The sequence below is a fragment of the Dipteris shenzhenensis genome, chromosome 27, assembly GCF_047967505.1.
Source record: "Dipteris shenzhenensis isolate YYH24624 ecotype China chromosome 27, Dip_SZ_1.0, whole genome shotgun sequence".
NCBI lineage: Eukaryota > Viridiplantae > Streptophyta > Polypodiopsida > Gleicheniales > Dipteridaceae > Dipteris > Dipteris shenzhenensis.
In genome coordinates this window covers 32,472,528-32,482,093 of record NC_141622.1, presented here as the reverse complement: position 1 = coordinate 32,482,093, position 9,566 = coordinate 32,472,528, and positions in this window count along the sequence as shown.

Sequence of the window (9,566 nt, the reverse complement as noted above, 5' to 3'; positions counted from 1 at the left end):
GTACAAATGGGTGATCCAAACATTTACTTGTTTGAATGTCCTTTTCTATCATCACAAAAATGAGTGATCCAAACATTTGCTTGTTCAGAATGTCCTTTCTATCGTCACTTGTCGCTTGGGTGCCATCTTCATTCACTCTCATCTGACCACCACCACCACCTTCACTCTTTCTTGATATTTGAATGGTGTTATCATGGGCATTCTTCATTTGCACTATCTCCTTCTACTTCCTCCTGGTGAGCATCTTTATGAACTCTGTAATGTGTGAAATAATTGGCTGCGGTAATTTTATTTTATCTTCTACATCATACCCCATGTGCTTCTTTGTTTTCTTTGACCTTGATTTCCAAGATACTATGACTATCTTTGTGGAAATTCTTGAAATTGCATCATGGTTTGGGACCCAGTCCTTTTTCAGACAACCACTATACAATGTATTGTTATCCTGGTTCTCCTTCCTACCCCTTGGCTCATACCATACCACTGTAAATGTTGTAGCTCTCCCCCGATCATCCATGCTCACGTCAACTACTTTCGCAACCCAAAACTTCACGTTCTCATGTTCATCATCCGATGGTCGAACTGAAACAAAACAATGGACGTCTATGTCTATTTGTGGCATAAACTCTCTCTTCTTGGGTCCACAATATGGACATGGGAGCAGAAATTCAAACTCATTTTCAAAGAGACCACATGTTGGGCACAAGTCGTTACCAACATTTGGCCAAAATAAAGGCCGTTTTGCCTTAATATCATCTTCTTGCATTTTTGCAAGGTCCTTTATCAATTCTTAGGTCTTGCTAATTACAAAAGTAGTGTGTTCCTTCCAAGAGGGCTTCCAATCAGGAAAACTCTGGAGCATTTCTTCTTTGTATGTAATAAAAGCTTTTCACACTTCTATTTCACCTTTGGATTTCTTGCTGAATTCTTTTATAGGAGCCCATGTTGGATGCATTTCTTTGCTCGGGATTGAAGTTAAGAGAGCATAAGGTTCTTCAGGTTTCCATTTTATATCAAGAGAATAGTGTTGCCACTGCATCACTGGTCTTTCATCCTTTAAGAGAAAGCGAAAATAGTGTGGAGCACTATGACCTATCAGGGCATCACTACCTTTTTGTATGAAAGGTAGAATAAAGCTCTTCCAATCATACATCCTCTCAACCATTGAGCATACTGTTCCTTCCTTATGGCCACCAACTTGCCTCCCACATTTTATTATCAAGTCATCCATCGTCTCCATGTCCTTGTGTTTTAGTTATCTTAAAACCATGCTAAATACCTGATCGATATCCTCATGTGTGTGCCCAACCAACACAAACCCAATTTCAATCTCATTGAAGATTCTATGAGCGATTAGCATTGAGCAAAATGCAAAGAAGAGTACATTCTTATTCTCTCATCCACAATTGTCTACTTGTACTCTCAAAGTTGCTAGCTAGGTGACCTTTTTCTGCATGTACATTGTGAATTGCCTTCATAACGGATGTTACAACGTGATTGCTATCATGTAGATGCAAGGAATCAATCCATATGTCTACAAAAAACTTAAATTCATGCACTAACACTCCACATAGATGTGTCTATAAAAAGTATTTTCCTTGTAGCTTAGGTGGAGTGTTAACGAATCGAGGTAATGTTGTTGTATTTTGACCCATACCATTTACAATAATGCACATGTACTCATTTGGGTGAGAAATAGCCTGCTCCTTCCAAAATGCATATTTTATTATAGAATGTCGAACAAGTCCATGATGAAATTCTCTCTTTTTTTTGTAAGCTTCTTTTTGTTCTGGAGATGTTGCACTCTTAAGTGCTCGCTTTAGATCATCATAGTCATTGCACTTTGACATTTTTTGCCTCTAGGGGATTTTAACATGTCCAGAGCTTTTTTTCGAAAGAGTATATAAAGTATGAAAAGATGTCGGTGCATGCGCTCTTTGCCTCTATGTTTCTTTAATAGAGTTAAATACTTTTTTTTTAGTCAAACCTATCGGAATATGCATTTTTGATAGATGGGGTTGCAGTAAAGCATTTTCATAAATGTAATCTTTTAAAATTGTTGTTGTCGCAACTATTGAGGCTCTTGTTTTGGGCCTTCCTATGTTTCCATGAATGTTAAATTTAACTCCATACTTTGCTTTATTAGCCAAATTCCAATATGTGGCATGTGATAATCCTGTAATAATGCGATATGCATTATTGCAAACACTTTTTCCAATTATAAGAGGCCTTATCTATTGTCCTAAACTTCGCCTTCTCTTATCATTTACAAGAAAGCAAGATAGTCTCGTGAGTAGGTATTCATTTCTTCTTAAGTTAATGTATCACATACATCTATGCTTACAGCATGTAGATCGGATTGCTTTTAGCATAACATCTTCATTCATTACTCTTAATATCTTGGCTACTTTTCTAGATCTGCGTGGACTCATTGTTGTTTCATGCATCTGTATGTCTGTTTTGGGACCTTCTATACATTCTTATTTGGATTTGTGCAATTCTCCTTGTAAGATTTATTTGTCACGTTGTTTTCATGGGATGTTGCATCCTTGATCTTATCACTCTGATAGTCAAATATTGAATCGTCCTTTGTTGATGTCATGCTTGCTTTTGATACATTCGTCAAACCATTTGTAACATTAAGTGTTTCACAATCAAAGTCAAATATTGAGTAGTCCTTTGTTGATCTCATCCCTACTTTTGATACAATCATAGAACCACTTGTCACAGTGGCATTAGAGTGTCCAGAATGATCTTCAAACTGATCTATTCCTATAAGAACATCACGCATTGATGCACATTCTATGGATTTCATAACTCCATAGTCAACAGCGATAGAGTGTCGAGAATGATCTTCAAACTCATCTATTCCTAAGAGAAAATCACTCATTGATGCAGTTTCTATGAATTTCATAACTCCATAGTCTTGAAACTCCTCTACTCTAGAGAGAACATCAGCATTATATCATCATGTATGATTTCCATAATTCCATAGTTACTTGGTTTGACTCCAAGAACTTTATCAGTATCCATGAAGCCATCCATGCTTGAAAAGATACCACATTTGACATCTTTGCCCAAGTTCTCAATGTGCATGAACTCATCCACCATGGATAATGCATCACTTGTGAAATATTTTTCTTTCTCGGTACTAATGAACTCATCGACTCTTGATAAGACGTCAGTGCTATAGTTGAGTGCATCGGAATTATCCATCTCTGAAGCAATAGAGCTTGGTACATTGGCATATTCTTTCAATTCTTTGATGTTGTAGTATACATTATTTTTATCATTAAAAACCACATGCCGAGTCTTTCCAATCTTTAAATCTCAAATCCTTACCTACCTCGTAGTAGGGACCATCCAACGAGTTTGACTTATCATCCATACCATCATCAGTAACTTTTTGAATTCTCATTTGTGCAAATGTCCAGTGCTCCACTTGTTCAAATCCCAAGACTTGACCTTCTGCTACATTCTTATTTACAAATGATAACATTTGTAAAATATCTCCCACTCTAAAATCCAAAGATATGCACTTTGTATTCTTGATGACATGTGTTGGATAAGTCTCATCTCTATCCCATGCAATAAATGCTTTGTTCGAAGTATTATAGGGCATAATATCTCCAAGGATTTCCATATCCCCACACTTATGCTTTAGCTCAACATGTGCACTAAGAATCCTTGATACGATAACCGCCACCTTATCTTTGCCAAGTCTTCTAAAGTGACAAATAGAATTTGGATCACTTTCATGGATTGTAGCAAATGCAACTACTTCTCTTTTGCAACATAGAATCACCTCCATCCTCAGAATAAATTTTGTAGCCATCTCCTTTGTGAGTTTCCTTTGCAAACAAGCTGTAACAACCATCATAAAGAACATTAGTCTCTTCTCAATAATCTACTTTATTAATTATTTATAAATCTAGATCTTGTTTAAAAAATTAATTAAACCCTAAACCCTAAACCCTAAATCCTAACCCCCAATCCTCGAACCCTAAATCCTAATTCAGTCCCTTGAAACCATAAACCCTAAACCCTAAATCTTAAACCCTAACCCCTAATTTCTAAACCCTAAATCCTCATCCTAGCCCTTAAAACCATAAATTCTATACCCTAATCCCCAATTTCTAAACCCTAACCCCTAATTCTTAAACCCTAACCCTTAAACCCTAACCCCTAAATCCTAAACCCTAATCCCTAAACCTAAATCCTAAGCCCCTAAATCCTAATCTGTAAACCCTAAAACCTTATCCCTAATCCTAAAACCCTAATCCCAAAACCCTAATTCCTAAACCCTAACCCTTAAACCCTAAACCCTAATCCCTAAACCTAAATCCTAAACCCCTAAATCCTAATCCGTAATCCCTAACCCCTAAATCCTAAACCCCTAAATCCTAATCCGTAATCCCTAACCCCTAATCCCTAATCTCAAAACCCTAAACCTAAACCCTAACCCCTAATTGTTAAACCCTCAATTCTAACCCTAGACCTCTAACCCCTAACCCCTAAAGCCTAAACCCTAAATCATAAACCATAAACCCTAAACCCTAACCTCAAAGCCCTAAACCTAAACCCTAACCCCTAATTCCTAAACCCTCAATCCTAATCCTAGACCTCTAACCCCTAAACGTTAAACCCTAAACCCTAAATCTAGCACCCGAAGCCCTAAACCCTAACCTCTGAACCCTAATTCCCAAACCCTAACCTGTTTCCTATAAAACTCTACTTCTCCTCATTCTCTCTCACAACTTTCCTGGAGCTCCTCCACCACCTCCCCACCCAGGTACTCCCTCCCTCCCTTCCCTTCCCCTCTCCTCCCTCCCCTCCCTTCCCCTCTCCTCCGACTTCCCATCCCCTCTCCTCCCTTCCCACCTCCGGCTTCCCATCCCCTCTCCTCTTGCTTCCTCTCTCCCCTCCCTCCTTCCGCTTCCCCATTCCCCTCTCCTCCCTTCCCCTCCCCTCCTCCTCTTTTTCGCTGTCCTCTCCCTCCTCCCGCTTGCCCTTCCCCTCCCTTCCCCTCTCCTCCCACATCCCCCTCCCCTCCCCTCCCCTCCCCTCCCCTTCCTCCCTTCCCCTCTCCTCTTGCTTCCCCCTCTCCCTCCCCTCCCCTCCCCTCCTTTCCTCCCTCCCCCTCTCCTCCCCTCTTCTCTCACTTCACCCTCCCCTTCCCTCCCCTCCTTTCCTCCCTCTCCTCTCGCTTCCCCTCCCCTCTTCTCCCGCTTTCCCCCCGAGCGGTGAGGGGGAGGTGAGGGGAGGGGCAGGGAGGGGCGGGGCGGGGGAGGAGTGGGGAGGGGAGGCGAGAGGGGAGGGGCGGGGTCGGGAGGGGAGGGGAGAGGGGAGGGGTGAGAGGGGCGGGGCGGGGAGGGGAGGGGAGAGGGGAGGGGTGAGCAGGGAGGGGAGGCAAGAGGGGAGGGGCAGGGTGGGGAGGGGTGGGGAGAGGGGAGGGGCGAGAGGGGCAGGGTGGGGAGGGGACAGGAGGGGCGAGAGGGGAGGGCAGGGGCAGGGCGGGGATGCAAAAGGGGCGAGAGGGGAGGGATGGGGCAGGGAGGCGGGAGGGGCAAGGGGAGGAGAGGGTCGGGGAGGGGAGGGGAGATGAGGGGGGAGGGGAGGGGGGAAGGGGGGCATTAAACCCCCCTCCCCACGTCTCCCCTCCCCACCCCTCCCCTCTCCCCTCCCCTCCCCGCCCCTCCCCCCACCCCTCCCCTCCCCTCCCTTCTCGCCCCTCGTGCCTCCCCGTCCCCTCCCCACTTCAGGAGCCATCCTCTGACACCTCCCGCAATGGGGAGGGGGTGGGGAGGCATGAGGGGAGGGGAGGGGAGGCGAGAGGGGGGGAGGGGAGACAAGCAGAGAGGGGAGGGGAGGGGAGGCAGGAGGGGCGGGGAGGAGAGGCAAGAGGGGAGGGGAGTAAGGACGATGGAAGGGGTGGGGAGGGGAGACGGTTGGGGAGGAGAGGGGAGGGGCGGGGAGGGGAGACGGGAGGGGAGGGGAGAGATGGGGAGGTAGGAGGAGAGGGGAGGGGCAGGAATATGGAGAGGAGGGGAGGGGAGACTCACTGACTTGAATGCCAGCAACAACTATGTGCTAGATTTAACACCTGATGGAAAATTTATGCATGTAAGCATTATTGACTAGGGAAGGTGTCTCCACATGATTGATAACAAGCCCAAGAAGGTTCACGCACTTGCTTTAAAGTCACGATTTCCTTGGTTTGCCCCATAGCTACTTGGCAAAATAACCAACTTTCTCGTGGGTTGCAAGCCTGCAATATCCAACTAAGTAGCTAAACCTAGGGCATGTAATCAAGCTATTGTGGGATTGTAAAATCTACTTGTGCCAAAATGAGCCCTAAGAAAGGATGACAATTGACTTGTTGCTAACCAAACTACATGCATACAATGTTGATGAAAATGTCACAATGCAACCAATTGATGATATGAAAACTTATAGATAAAATGTGCAATTTTGGCATCTCATCGTATCTCAATTTACAAGGTGGATAGTTTTGTATTTACAAAATGATGTTCTAGTTGGCCTACAAACATTGTTCGTTTATAAGTTGTGTACTACTTTTTAAATATTCCTAAATCATATTCTGCATTGTTTTGAAATGGATGCTCATAGCCATTTCTCCAAAATATCCATTTCAAATGGATGCTCATAAGAGGTAATAATTCTCATAGCCATTTCTCAAAAATATCCATAGCTAGTGTAGATTCTCTATGTTAGTTTGGATGACCTCAAGTTCATAGATCTTGTAGCACTTTTATTGAGAGAGGAGAGGCATTTAAATGCAAATATGTCATAGGGAGAGCTTATGTAGACACTACAGTAAAGTATAGGAAAGAAGGACTATAGCAAAGGTAACTAGGGTTCATATTGTGTCAAAGAAGGCCACAATGAGAGCCAATGCTACAATTAGGCATTCGAGTTGTATGACAAGAAAGAATAAGCATGTTTTGTTGATGATGCTCCTCCAATAGAAGAGGTTGTTGGTCTTGCAGTATAGCTGAAGATAAAGGTCTTGTGTTAGAAGATGATTGGGACTTTTGAGTTCATACTCATTGAGATTGTTTGGTTAGCAGATCTTTTCCCTGTGTGGGTAATCAGTTTTATGTTTTGGTTTCTATGCTCTCTGTTTGTGGTAATATATATCCAATCTCTTTTATTATGCTTCTTGATTAGATTAGCTAGCTCTCTATTGATAGTTCTACCCTTGATTGAATTAATTTGGTTTATTTTATTTGCCCCTTATCTAGATCAAGAGGGGGATGGTTGGCAATGTGATCTTCATAGGGGATAGTTTATGTGGCCTTTGGGGTCATTTCATATGTTAGCTATAAAGTGATTGATAAAAAAGGCTTAAGGGATGTCCAAATGGGCAGTTCTTTGGCCTATCTACATGGACAATGGCTCATCAAGAATGTAATTGGTGTTTTGGAGGTCTTCATTTGCATGCATTCCAAGTGGTAGCTTAGATTTGAGAATAGATCCTATACAAGTGCAAGGGAAACACTTAGCACCTTCCTTTTCAGGTCCATGACACCTATATTGTTCCATAATCCATCTCAATGAGAGTCATGTGATCCTCAAACTTTAATGTAGTCATAGCAACTGAGTTATTTCTATTATGTAGGGTCATTAAAAGGCTCCATCTTTGTAAAGTGGTCAAGATTCTCTGTAGAGGTGAGACAAAGTCCATACTCTATCAACCAAGTTATTAACTCAAAGGTTTGGTTTTTTACATTATTGTCTTTTGTATATTTCATGTGAGATTTTATTAGGTAAGTTTGGGACTCAAAAAAGGCCTTTTCGATTAAGCCCTTAAGATTTTTGATTAGTAAATTATCCAACGGGAAGGCCTCTCATCAAAGAGGAGAGTTGCTTGTGTGTGTGTGTGTTTAGATTAAAAACTCCCATCAATAATTGAGGCATACAATTAATTCCATCAATTGGATAAAAAGTATTTTAAAAAGGGGAACAACTAGAGTTTGAAAAAATTTCCACCAAAATCAATAATTTTTAATACACTGAGTTTGACAAACACAATAGTAAAAAAATTAGTCAAATTGTCAGGTAGTCTAGGGATCGAGGTTAGGGTCCACTTACCTACCACCATCCAAACAAACTAGGTGTTAGAACAACATAGTTATGTTTGGATAGATAGGTAATGCCTGTTTTTCACGACTTGTTATCTTTTTACCTAGGACTATAGACAACCATATGAATTCTTAGATAATTTCAAAAATGTTTAAGTCACAAGTGGAGCAAGGAGTGAATGAGAGCATAGGTTGACAAAGGATTAGTGGAGGTATGGGAGAATTAGTGTGCTTGGTATGTGGGGTAGTTGAGAAAAGAGTGTCAAGGGGAGATTTCACTGGGTGTACATAGAATAATAATTCATCACAGGGGAAGTATACATGTGTGTGTGGCCCACCCCCAATCCACAAGGTAAGACCACATGGTGGGAAGTAAGCCCACCATGTGAAGCTTACTCCCCACATACTGGTAATAAGTGAATAAAAGTAGGTCTATATATGATAAGTTTCAAAGTGAAAAAATGAAGTCAATAGTAAATGCATAAACTACTTCTGCAAAATAGATACAAAAATTAGTAAGAAAAACGACAGATCACAAAATGACTATGGATTATCCATGCTAAAGAATTATCCAATGGATGTGAATTAATTGTTTGGCACTATCCTGACCAAAGGCTACTTGGGAATTCAAAGTGTGTAAAGAGGGTGAGATAGAGGGAGAGCCAAAAGGGAGCCACATAAGTTTTGGTGGGTGCAAAACACCCTAATCTTCTATGTCATCCATATATATGTGTGTTTGAGTATTAGATATAACCCCAGTTAAGGAACAATGGCATTTAACCCCCACAACCTCCCACTTAAAGGCAAATGTGACTTTGAGGGAGAATAGCCAGTGACCATACTATCCAATGACCATCAATACATGATAATACTCAAACACTTGACTAGGTAGAGTCTTCTGTAGGGTTATCATTTGTATGAACCTTGACAAGCTCTATGTGCTTGTCCTCAAGTATCTCCCTGATGAATTGGTACCTAACCTCAATGTATTTGGTCTTTGCATAAAAGACCGGATTCCATGCCAGCTGAATATCACTCATGGAATCACTATGCAATGCTTGGGGGGTCACTCATTATATGTAACCCTATCACGTAATTTCAACAAAAAGATGTTTTTAATATCTAAATTTAACAAAAGTTAGTTTACATAAGGGAGTATTTAAAACAATTTTCAAAAAAATTTATAGATTTGTATAGAAAAAGGGTACATTTTATCGATGAAAAATTTATAGATAAGGATTCTAGAAATATGCCTTGAACACATGTGATATAAAGGGTTTATACATAGTGACCCCCCCAAGATGCAATGTCAATACACCTATATGAGTCCCTAAATTCCCCACTAGCTAATCAAGCCATATAGCCTCCTGGAAACCCTTTGTGTTTGCAACATACTCGGCCTCTGTGGTAGACAAAGCAACAGACTTCTATGCATGAGACATACATGACACTGTACCACCT